We start from the raw sequence: 12,605 nt of genomic DNA on the forward strand, positions 1-12,605 counted from the left end.
CTTGCGTTTGCTCACCGATTCTTGCATTGCTCTCTGCGTGTAGATCTAAATTCCCATAATTATAAGTACAAACAACAACAACTCAAAATCGTTCACCAATAATGGCGCCGTAAAAGGAGCCCAAATAAATGGCCAGTGACGTTTCGGGCAATAGCCCTTCTTCATTGATTGATGTGTTATGAAGAAATGTCGCCAATTATATTTTCGTCATAAAGCAGCGGCGTTATTGAGAAACAAAGATGGCCAACTGCATCGCGCGCTTTCAGATGGACTTCGCCAGCCGTCTGGAACGCTCTTCCTTGCGACATTACTCATCATCTTTAGAACTGCTTTTTTGTCCTTAGTTTATTGCCCCCCCCCTGCCCCTCACCTGGGTTGCCTACGTACATCGCGAAAGAAGACCAGCAGACATACTGTCAACAACGCAGCAGCATCAACCACCAAATAATTTATCAAATTCCGTACGGCGCAGCACCGGGCAGAGAGTGCGCGTTCACGTCACGCACCGATGGATGCGGTAACGGAGCCAAGTGAGTGGGCAAACGAGATCGGCAGACGTTGGAATGACGCGTGAGTCATGGGAAATTACAGCACGAGCTGTCGGACCGCACGGGCTTCTTAGGGTGGAGTGGGCGCTGAGTGGCGTCTGGTTAAAACAGGTCACAGGAAGCGCGGAGCGACTTTTACGCGGCCACACGTTTTTTTGCTTTGACAGACGAGATCGCGACATGATAATTGTTTTTTTTTATCTTTTATATTAAGTTCACTTGCTTGCTTGCGCGCTTACGACCGTGCAAATATTTCGGTCGTTTTTAACTCACTTCCCGTGATCCAATCGAGCTGACATTTTGCACACAGACTCGTTGTGCGTGACAATTTATTTTCGTGAATTTTTTTTTCCATAACTTTACACTTTTTAGGAAAAAAAATTTCTATTTAATTACCAATTGCTTAATGGTGAAATGCAATCATCTGACCCATAGGTGGCAGCCATCTCAAGCCAGAGGACGAGAGGACTCTAGCCGCCACGCATATAAAGGATTTATAGTGAAAAACTTTGTTTTTACTGGTTATACTTATTTTACCGTTCTATCTGGCAACAAAACTGACACCTTTTTTACAAGGAGTCATGTTTGCATAGACCACAATACCTGCAGTCATAATGCAAACAAAAAACATAACTCTGATAATGTGCACTGTCCTTGAAGTTGATTGGTCCACACCCGAGACAGCTTTCCTTAGAGCCTAGTCTCACATGGGTTGGACCAGATGACGCCAAAAGGCGCACAACTCAAAGACAATGCACCATCAGAGTCTGAGAGCTCGGGGTAAGCATTTACACCATTGGAACCTCATTTGCCATTAAAAATATGATAATAGTTTTTTTACCCTTCTATCTGGCAACAAAACTGACACCTTTTTTTACAAGGAGTCATGTTTGCATAGACCACAATACCTGCAGTCATAATGCAAACAAAAACATAACTCTGATAATGTATGCACTGTCCTTGAAGTTGATTGGTCCACACCCGAGACGGCTTTCCTTAGAGCCTAGTCTCACATGGGTTGGACCAGATGACGCCAAAAGGCGCACAACTCAAAGACAATGCACCACCAGAGTCTGAGAGCTCGGGGTAAGCATTTATACCATTGGAACCTCATTTTCCAGTAAAAAATATGATAATTGGTTTTTTACCCTTCTATCTGGAAAGATCGCGACATCTTTGGTCTGTGCGCGGCTGTGCCATCGCACGTTCTATTGGGGCACCACATCTCCCTGTTTGATAAGAGCTTGGATCGGTTTTAGTTTGTTTGTGGTCCAGCAGTGGAACTGCTGAACCAGCGAGAGAGCTGTCACAACAACAAGAGGTTGATTATGTGGCGATGGGCAAGCAAGCAAGCGGGGTCTGAGCTGGAAAGGAGTTCCATCCCCGGACGCAAGCACGTCAGTTGTGTTAATGGGGGAGATCAGGGAGAGAGATTAGGGAGAGAGGGATTAGGGAGAGAGATTAGCATGAAATGAGCTTACGTCACCGCATAAGAGTATAATCTCCGCATGTGCGCACAACAGCAGTGTTAATGAGAGATTAGCACCATGAGAGTGCAATCCAAAGGACGTGTGAACATGAGAGTCCAATCCAAGAGATCGGCTGGAGGGGGGGGGGGGAGAGAAGGGGGGGGGGAAAGAGAGAGGGGGGGGGCAGAAAGTGAGACTCTGCAGCAGTACTCTTTGATTCTTTCGCTAAAGTCACGTAGGAATAAACTAAAATAAATCACGACGTTTCGATCGCAACACAAGCGACCGTCATTAGGCGGAACAGATACAGCAGGAGGACGAGAGGACGAGAGAACACTGGGGCAATAACAATGATTTTAACTTGTACAGCGCACAGCATTCACTCGCCTCTCAAAGAGAATGACTCAGACGCGCGGGGAACCAGACACACGGGAATATTTACACGTGGGAGGAACAAACCGAAGGACGTGGAGGAAACACACGCGTGCTAGGGGAACACACTCGATCCCATACAGAGGGAAGAGATGGAGGCCACATGTTCAATCCCACATTCTGCTGGCGAGCCAGGGTATGGCTCTATCCTCGATGCTCACGGGAAGGGAATTTCATTACATTTGTGCAGTCATCCACTCACCCTCGCCTCCACAGAACAGGATCACAGGCATGGGCGGCGTCATGCCGAGTTGTCTCCAAATATTGTTAATGTTCAACTGCCCCCAATGCTGTATTAATAACATGAATAGCAGAATACCAGTGTGGTGGTACAAATCATATGTTACGCTACTCGTATATTTGGAGTCGAGCAGTGGCGTGGTGGTACAGCGATAAGCACCTTCCACTCTGAACCTGACGGCCTGAGTTTGATTCCTGGTCTCATCTTGGTCAGCACATTATAGATCCGTTGGACAAAAACACCACCGTAAAAGCTGAACTCCTGACGGGGATTTGAAACTCACCACCCCTCCTGAGTGAGGCTAGTGCTCTAACCGCACGCAGAGACGCTCCAAACTCAGAAGCACCGAAACCCATTTGAACCATCTGCCGCAGGGGTTGGCAACCAAAATAACAAGACGGTACAAAACTCCAGTATTTGAAGAGCCCCAATGAATGTGAATGTGTAGGGGTGTCAGGGGAAGGATTCCCACCAATAGATGGGTTAGTGCAGGGGTCTCAAACTCAAATTACCTGGGGGCCGCTGGAGGCAGTATCTGGGTGAGGCTGGGCCGCATCAGGTATTCCACAAAAAAAAACTTTGCTAAAAAAATCCAAACTTCTCAAATGTCATTACTAACAGTTATTTAACTTCAATGGGTTCTTCTGGACATGAATAGAATATTGAAGAACATGAACGGTTCTTCTGAACATGGCTTCTCTTGCCTACTTCTTGCTGCCAGAGACCTGGCAGTGCTTCCTCTCACATAGCTGAGCCACATTTGGCTTGAGGGAGGAAGCAGTTGAGACCCTCAGTATGGCTTGAAGATGATCATCAGTAAGTCTGGACCTGTACTTGGACTTCTTGAAGTTCAAGGTGGAGAAGAGCTTTTCACACAAATATGTGGTCCGCTTGAACATTCGGGAAAGCTCAGGGAAGCTGGGGTTCAATTCTCGCAAAAATTGCCCAAGCTCGTCTTCTTTTCCACTCACCTCCCTGAACTTGGCTTTGAGGTCAGAGTTGCACTGCAGGTCAATGAGCTCCATTTGAAGCACAGGAGGGGCATCTTGCACATCAAAGGAGAAGGGATCCGCAAAAATTTGAAAAGTGGCTCTGTGCGTCTTGAAGTCTGCAAATCTGTGATCAAATTCCTCCTGTAGCCTCAAAATGGCATCAACATACTTCTCACCACTGAATGGTGTGCCTGCATTCAGGAGTGCCTTGCATGCTGGGAAATGGCAAAGGTTTGTCTGAGAGAGCTGGGCTTTCCATAACACAAGTTTTGTGGAGAATGCTCTCACGTTGTCATAGGCAGCACTGACGAGCTGCCCCTGGCCTTGTAACTTCTTGTTCAGTACATTCAGCTCATGCGTGATGTCAACAAGAAAAGCTAAGTCCATGAACCATTTGGGATCACTTAGCACAGGAACAGCCACCCCATCCTTCTCCATGAAGGCTTTCACTTCTGCTCTCAACTCAAAAAATATCTTCAAGACGTTTCCCCTGCTGAGCCAACGTACCTCGGTGAAGTAGAGCACATCCTCATATTCTGACTCCATTTCCTCTAAAAAAGTACGGAACATCCGGTGCTTTAAGCCCCTGGATCTGATTTGGTTGATGCATTTCACAACAACAGACATCACATTGTCAAACTTCAGGCATTTGCTGCAAAGGGCCTGCTGATGGATGATGCAGTGCAGAGCAATTGCCTCCTCCACACCCTCCTCTTCTAGTTTTCTTTGAACAAGTGCCACCAGTCCATTTTTCCTCCCTGTCATTGATGACGCTCCGTCGGTTGTTATTCCAACAAACTTCTTCCATGGCAAACCGGCATTCACAATGGCATCACACAGCTGGCAAAATATCTCCTGAGCGGTGGTGTGGCCATGCATTGGAATTACTGTGAGCAACTCCTCCATCACTTCAAAATTGTCATCAACACCACGGACGTATATTGTGAGCTGGGCAGTGTCAGTGATGTCTGAACTCTCGTCAAGAGCGACTGAGTATGCATTGAAAAATTTGGCTTTCTCACGCAGTTGATCATAAATGTCACTTGACAGGTCAGAAATGCGCTCTGCCACGGTGTTAGCAGAAAGGCTGATGTTGCTAAACTGACCTTTTTTTCCGGACAGACTATACTTGCAGCCTGTAAGATGCACTTTTTGATAAACTCGCCTTCTGTGAATGGCTTTCCTACCTTAGCAATCATCTCACTAACCACGTAGCTTACTTCGACTGCTGCATTATTCTCTTTGGTTGCTTTCTTGAAGACATGTTGTTGCCTCAGTAGACATGTTTTAAGATTGGCAACCCGGTTGGCTCTCTCATCTCCCTGGTATTTTGCATACTCCTCAGCATGTCTAGTTGAGTAATGACGTTTGAGGTTGTATTCCTTGTGCACCGCGACTTTTTCTGTACAAATAAGACACGTCGGGGTGCTCATGTGCTCAACAAAGAAATATTGCATCTCCCACTTTTCCTGAAATTGTCTGTGCTCGTCACCAACCTTTCTCTTCACTGCAGGCTTTGAAAAAGACATGATTGGGGCTGTGTGACAAGATCTATATTCATTCCACTTGCTGTCGCTCACGCAATAAAGTTTCAGTCAAGTGTTTAGCCAACCAGCGACGCACGGAGACGTAATTTCCGCAAATGCACGTCATTTCCGCTTTTTCCGGTAACAACAGGTGCGTAGATTATGGGGGGGGGGGGTAATGCGTTCCCATCAGATTTCGTCCCCACACCCCAGTCACAGGCAGACACAGCTGTAGCGGCTGCTACTATACACGCTTCTCTGTTCAAAGCACGGGGATCTGAGCCGGGATGAGCTGTGGATCTGCGCTTTGACGCGCTCCGGTGCGCGCACAGTGGAGAGCCGAAAGAGGGAGAGGAGAGGACTCTATGAGGCAGCGTCATTGTGTGACCACGGGGTTCAAATGCTGCTGGCCACTGTCGGGGCTTTCGCTGCCTTCAGTCACATCACATTTTTCTATACATTTTTGTGCTTACTTTGTGCCGGCGTGTTGGCTTGCCTGCGTTCCGGGACTTATTTGAGCAGATCCGGTACCTCTCGTATCGAAAAAAAATGAATATTAAAAAAGTTTTTAAGAAATGATTAAAATAAAATATAACAATATAATGTAATCACTAGAAAATTACGGAGCCCCAGTTGACATCGGTGGATGAATTACTAATTTGTGGCCACGCAATAACAAGATAATCTAATAAGTTATATATAAAGCTTTCTTAACAGCATCACAATTTCATAAAATAATAACAAATGCAGACTTCTAAGATGAACCAAAATAATTATGCACATCGTCATGTACAGTCTGTGGCTCGGTGCGTAAATGTCACCACCAGAGGATGAGGGAATTTAAATCATTAAAATTCATCCACACATATCAGGTGTAAATAATAATGTAAAACAGCCCAGACTGTAAAATGTAGATATTAGCTCAATGACGTGTTATAAACTGCTGCGGTTTAGAATAATCCGTCTGCGTAAAGAAGCTCCCAAAACCTCACAGCGCAGCGTGTGCGTAAAGGAGCCGTGGTGTCCCTTGAATTTGCCTTCAATTTAACAAATTGTGTGTGTGTGTGTTCCGTTCGTTTTCTCCGCTGGACACAGAAGTCGCCTTTGCTCAAGATGCCACTTTATTAATCACTGACACAAAGACTGATACCGTCACTGCAGTATAGCCTAAATAAGTCCCACTGCATTGTAAGTGGCATGTGTGTGCTGTTTTAAGCGTCGTTTTATGTGCGTTCCGGGACCTGTGCGCTGTCATATGTACTTAGTGTTCCGGCACCTTGTGATTTACAAATGAAGCATTGGATACATCATGACCTGCGCGAAAGAGGGCGGAAAACTATGAATTTCACCCTCCTGCTCTCCGCGCATCCAAAGCCACTCTTTTCTCTCCCGGCTCTCTCTCTCACTCACTCTCACACGTACACAAACACACACACACCCACGACCCCGCCCCCCATGTCACTCACATGCATGCCGCATTCACTGGACAGGCACACAGTAGGAAACCAGAACATCATAACATTGTCCCACACAGCAGCTAACAGCGGGGTTGCTACAATATAAAAGTCGCGGGCCGCACTAACATTAAACTTTCATATTAAGGTGGGGGCCACAAAATATCGTCCCGAGGGCCGCAATTGGCCCGCGGGCCGCGAGTTTGAGACCCCTGATTTACATTGAATACAGTCACAATAATAATATTACTGTCTAAACCAACTAACTTCTTAAACTTCTAACCGTGGCCTTTTCATTAAAATAATATTTCCCTTTTATCAAAGATCCTCTTTCAGAAGGGTACTGCTTTGGGATGTTTGAAAAATGGTAAGAAACCAGTGTACAGAGAAAACCCATGCAATACGAGGAGGGAAATACCCAAAGTTCAGCTAAATTTAGATTCAATTGATTTCTGTACTAACATCTCCATAGCACCTTCGCTTGTGCATTCAATGGATCATTACTGGACACATGCAAATACACCATGACACATGCAACTACGTGACTTCACACGCAACTTCACCATTATACATGCAAACGCATCATTTCACATGCAGATGCGTACCCAGGAGGTGACTTGGCCTCATAACTACATTCGAGAGGACAAAGAGCTGAACATTTGATTTTGATCCAGTCAGCTTATGCAATTGAATTTTTTATTTTCTTTTTTACTAAAACTTAAAATAAGTTTCTTTGTCGGTAAAAAAAACTTAATTCTAGATTTGAAGCTTTCGTGACTGCAAGGATTCATGCTTATAGGTTTTTCGGTAAAGTCACGTAGGTTAAAAATAAAAAAATAATATATAATAAATAAAAAATAAATCACATTTATTTTATTTCTATTATTATTTACATTAATTATTTTTTTACCTACGTGACTTTACCGAAAAACCTAAGAGTATAACAAAAACTTAATTTGGGGCTTTCGTGACTGCAGGAATTACTCTTTGGTTCTTTCGGTCAAGTCACGTGTAAAGAGAAAATAATAATTATTGTAGGTCCCACCGAGATTTGAACTCGGATCGCAGGATTCAGAGTCCTGAGTGCTAACCATTACACCATGGAACCCCCACGTAGAGCTGCCTCATTGCACAACCTCTCGGCAGCAGCTGCTGAGCCCACATTTAGAAAAGTGTTTTCTGAGAACCGAGCCATCTGCACTTGCTCCTGACACTGCATATCCTTTCTGTACTGCCATCTCCTGGCCAGTTTCACAAAGATAATTCATTTTAATATCAAACACGTGAAGGGGCATTACTTTTCCATGAATTCATTTGAAAACGTTAACTCAAAATTTTTGTTATTTTATTGAGTTTTATTTTGAGTTATTTTTATGGAACTCTCCATTTAAAACGCTACTAAAAATGTTTACACCTGGCACAATCACAGGGGCTACCAACAGAAAGCGCACATGACATGAGTGCACACTCATCAAGAAATCAACGCACTCACCATTGGCTCCATCCCTAGGGTGCTATTCAGAAAAATATTCAATTAGTCCAACGTGAGATGATTTTCTCTTTGCAACCCTTGAATCTTGAGTTCAAGTTTCAGCGTGACCTCTTGGTTTTATATTTTACGCTATGTTCAAAAAAAGGTTGGATTTTTTATTTAAATCTAGTTCAGTCTTGCTGGGTCGTGATAAAGTGTCACTCTTTTCGTCTTGATAATTGGTTTTTTACCCTTTTATCTGGCAACAAAACTGACACCTTTTTTTACGAGGAGTCATGTTTGCATAGACCACAATACCTGCAGTCATAATGCAAACAAAAAACACAACTCTGATAATGTATGCACTGTCCTTGAAGTTGATTGGTCCACACCCAAGACAGCTTTCCACTTTAGATGATGTTATTAATGATGTTGCTGATGATGTTGTTGTTGTTGCTGCTGATGATGTTGTTGTTGTTGCTGTTGATGTTGTTGGTGTTGCTGTTGATGATGTTGATGTTGTTGTATATGATGGTGTAAATGATGTTTATTGATAATGTTGATGATCGCCACATCAACATAATTTATTAATTTATTCAGTTAGGGTAGCCTCTCATTGTGGGAGGGGAGGGTCTTGTACCCCAGAAAGTGACGTCATGTCATCTGCTGCCGCGTGACGTCATGTCATCTGCTGCCGCGTGACGTCACGAGGTAACAGGAAGCTGGAGGTCCGCGCGTGAACTGCAATCCGAGGTGAGAAATTCTCATCGTTGTGGTTGTTGTTGTGGTTGTTGTTGTGGTTGTTGTTGTTTACCAAGCTAGAGCCTCGCTCTCTCTCTCGTAGGGATGTCACTAGAGCAGCAGCAGCTTGTGAATCGATGTCCAAGTTGGAACTTTACAACGCGGGGCCTAGACACGCGGGGCCTTGCCTCCTGCCCTCGCCTGGTCGCGTTTGCTTTAATTCCCTCCCTTAAGTTTAATTTGTCTTCACGCGGCTCGCTACTTTGTCACTTTGGTTTATTGTAGATATTAACGCAGTTTTTTTTTCGTTTTTTTACCAGCCCAAGCCCGCCTGAGCTGCTGTACCGCTCTTGTTTACAGAAGCTACCTGCCCACAACAACAACAAGGTGGGGTTTTGTCAACGCGTGTCTCGGTGTTTTGACTTAAAACTTTAGTAACTGCAGCAATTCATATTCTTGGTTCTTTCGGTGAAGTCACGGAGATAGAAAATAAAATAACAGAAATAAAATGAATAAAAGTAAACAAAATGTAAATAAAAAAACCCACGACGTTTTGACCCAACACAAGTGGCTTTATTTGATTTCATTATCTGTTGTTATTGCTATCTACGTGACTTTACCGGAAGAACCAAGATACGTGTGGAAATGTGTATCGGTCAAAGACGCTGCACGCGTGCTGATGTTGACTCTAAATGTGGAGGGGAAACCCGGGAGATCCGGAGGAAAATCCACGCGACCACGGAGGAGAGAGACACGCAAACTCCAAATATACAGCAGCAGCAGGCGTCAGGGTCGGGATCGAACCCACGACTTCCTGTATACCAGGCGAGGTAGTTAACATCTCACCACAGAGAGAGAGAGACACGCAAACTCCAAATATACAGCAGCAGGCGTCAGGGTCGGGATCGAACCCACGACTTCCTGTATACCAGGTGAGGTAGTTAACATCTCACCACGGAGAGAGAGAGACACGCAAACTCCAAATATACAGCAGCAGCAGGCGTCAGGGTCGGGATCGAACCCACGACTTCCTGTATACCAGTGAGGTAGTTAACATCTCACCACGGAGAGAGAGAGAGAGACACGCAAACTCCAAATATACAGCAGCAGCAGGCATCAGGGTCGGGATCGAACCCACGACTTCCTGAATTTAGCTTTTATACATATTCCTTTTGTAGCCAGACAGCCGAAATTGTGTGCTCGGAGTTTTTGGTTAACATTCATTTTTAATGACCACTTGCCCTCTCATTGTGTGCCATCACAGCCCGTGTGATGAATTTGAGAAACGTTTTTACTACATCATGAATATACGAATAAGTATAGACGTGTAAGTCACGTGTGACTGTATATATGCATTCTTCTGTGCCTCGATACTGGTGTGGATATTCCTATTATCTGTCTGCAGCTGACGCTTCCTTCGACGCTTCCTCTGCAGAATTGGTCTGATGGAGCAAAGGCAGTCAGCACAGCTCGGTACGGCAAGGCAACAATGCGACCAGAGTGCATACAGCACGGATCGCACTGGAAATTTGACACAGCACCAGAGAACACTCACAGGAGACAAACCCTTCAAGTGCAGTGTGTGTGGGAAGGCCTTTGCAAAGTCACGTAATCTTGTAGTACACCAGAGAACACACACGGGAGAGAAACGCTTCAAGTGCAGTGTGTGTGGGAAAGCGTTTGTACAGTCATCTACTCTTGTAAGACACCAGAGAACACACACGGGAGAGAAACCCTTCAAGTGCAGTGTGTGTGGGAAGGCATTTTCACAGTCACATAATCTTGTAATACACCAGAGAACACACACGGGAGTGAAACCTTTCAGGTGCACGATTTGCGGGAAGGCGTTTGCACAAGCATCCGTTGTTCAGGCCCACCAGAGAATACACACAGGAGAGAAACCCTTCAAGTGCAGTGTGTGTGGGAAGGCATTTTCACGGTCATTTCTTTTAAAAAACATCAGAGAACACACACGGGAGAGAAACCCTTCAAGTGCACTGTGTGTGGGAAGGCATTTTCACGGTCATCTTCTCTTAAAAAACATCAGAGAACACACACAGGAGAGAAACCCTTCAGGTGCATTCTGTGCGGGAAGGCGTTTACACAGTCAGAACATCTTCAAAGACACGAGAGAATACACACGGGAGAGAAATACTTCAAGTGCAGTGTGTGTGGGAAAGCGTTTGTACAGTCATCTACTCTTGTAAGACACCAGAGAATACACACGGGAGAGAAACCCTTCAAGTGCAGTGTGTGTGGAAAGGCATTTTCTGATTCATCTGTTCTTAAAAAACACCAGAGAACACACACAGGAGAGAAAACCTTCAAGTGCACTGTGTGTAGCATGGCATTTTCACGGTCATCTGCTCTTAAATATCACCAGAGAACACACACAGGAGAGAAACCCTTCAGGTGCATTCTGTGCGGGAAGGCGTTTGCAAAGTCACACCATCTTCAAAGACACCAGAGAACACACACAGGAGAGAAACCCTTCAAGTGCAGTGTGTGTGGGAAGGCATTTTCACTGTCAACTGCTCTTAAAAAACACCAGAGAACACACACAGGAGAGAAACTCTTAAAGTGCACTGTGTGTAGCATTGCATTTTCACAGTCATCTGCTCTTAAATATCACCAGAGAACACACACAGGAGAGAAACCCTTCAGGTGCATTCTGTGCGGGAAGGCGTTTACACGGTCAGAACATCTTCAAAGACACGAGAGAATGCACACGGGAGAGAAACACTTCAAGTGCAGTGTGTGTGGGAAAGCGTTTGTACAGTCATCTAGTCTTGTAAGACACCAGAGAACACACACAGGAGAGAAACCCTTCAAGTGCACTGTGTGTGGGAAGGCATTTGCATGGCCATCAGTTTTTCAGACCCACCAAAGTGCACACACGGGAGAGAAACCCTTCAAGTGCAGTGTGTGTGGGAAGGCATTTTCACTGTCATCTGTTCTTAAAAAACACCAGAGAACACACACAGGAGAGAAACCCTTCAAGTGCACTGTGTGTGGGAAGGCATTTTCACAGTCATCTGCTCTTAAAAATCACCAGAGAACACACACAGGAGAGAAGCCCTTCAGGTGCATTCTGTGCGGGAAGGCGTTTACACGGTCAGAACATCTTCAAAGACACGAGAGAACGCACACGGGAGAGAAACACTTCAAGTGCAGTGTGTGTGGGAAAGCGTTTGTACAGTCATCTACTCTTGTAAAACACCAGAGAACACACACGGAGAGAAACCCTTCAAGTGCACTGTGTGTGGGAAGACATTTTCACGGTCATCTTTCTTAAAAAACATCAGAGAACACACACAGGAGAGAAACCCTTCAGGTGCATTCTGTGCGGGAAGGCGTTTACACAGTCAGAACATCTTCAAAGACACGAGAGAATACACGCGGGAGAGAAATACTTCAAGTGCAGTGTGTGTGGGAAAGCGTTTGTACAGTCATCTACTCTTGTAAGACACCAGAGAACACACACGGGAGAGAAACCCTTCAGGTGCACTTGGCAGGAAGGCGCTTGCACTGTCATAAAATCTTCAAGTACACCAGAGAACGCACAAGCATCAGAAGATCTGCAAGGAGTGGAGTCTGAAATCAGCTTGTGAAAGTCAAAGTGCCGCAATGAGCCCATCTGTCATCAAACAAGAACCGGAGGAAAATCCCAGCTTTGACACTTAAAGGTATTGAGGTGAAATGTGAAGAGGTGATGGTGAAGAGCGAAGAAG

The 12,605-nt window shown here is 45.1% G+C and overlaps 1 non-coding gene across 1 annotated transcript; it reads right to left on the bottom strand.

Annotated features, from left to right (window-relative positions):
- Positions 1-7,698: 7,698 nt before the first annotated feature.
- Positions 7,699-7,770, bottom strand: trnaq-cug. Its single transcript has one exon. It is a non-coding gene; the product is annotated as a tRNA-Gln (tRNA).
- Positions 7,771-12,605: the final 4,835 nt, after the last annotated feature.

This window comes from Callorhinchus milii, unplaced genomic scaffold (assembly GCF_018977255.1).
Source record: "Callorhinchus milii isolate IMCB2004 unplaced genomic scaffold, IMCB_Cmil_1.0 Scaffold619, whole genome shotgun sequence".
NCBI lineage: Eukaryota > Metazoa > Chordata > Chondrichthyes > Chimaeriformes > Callorhinchidae > Callorhinchus > Callorhinchus milii.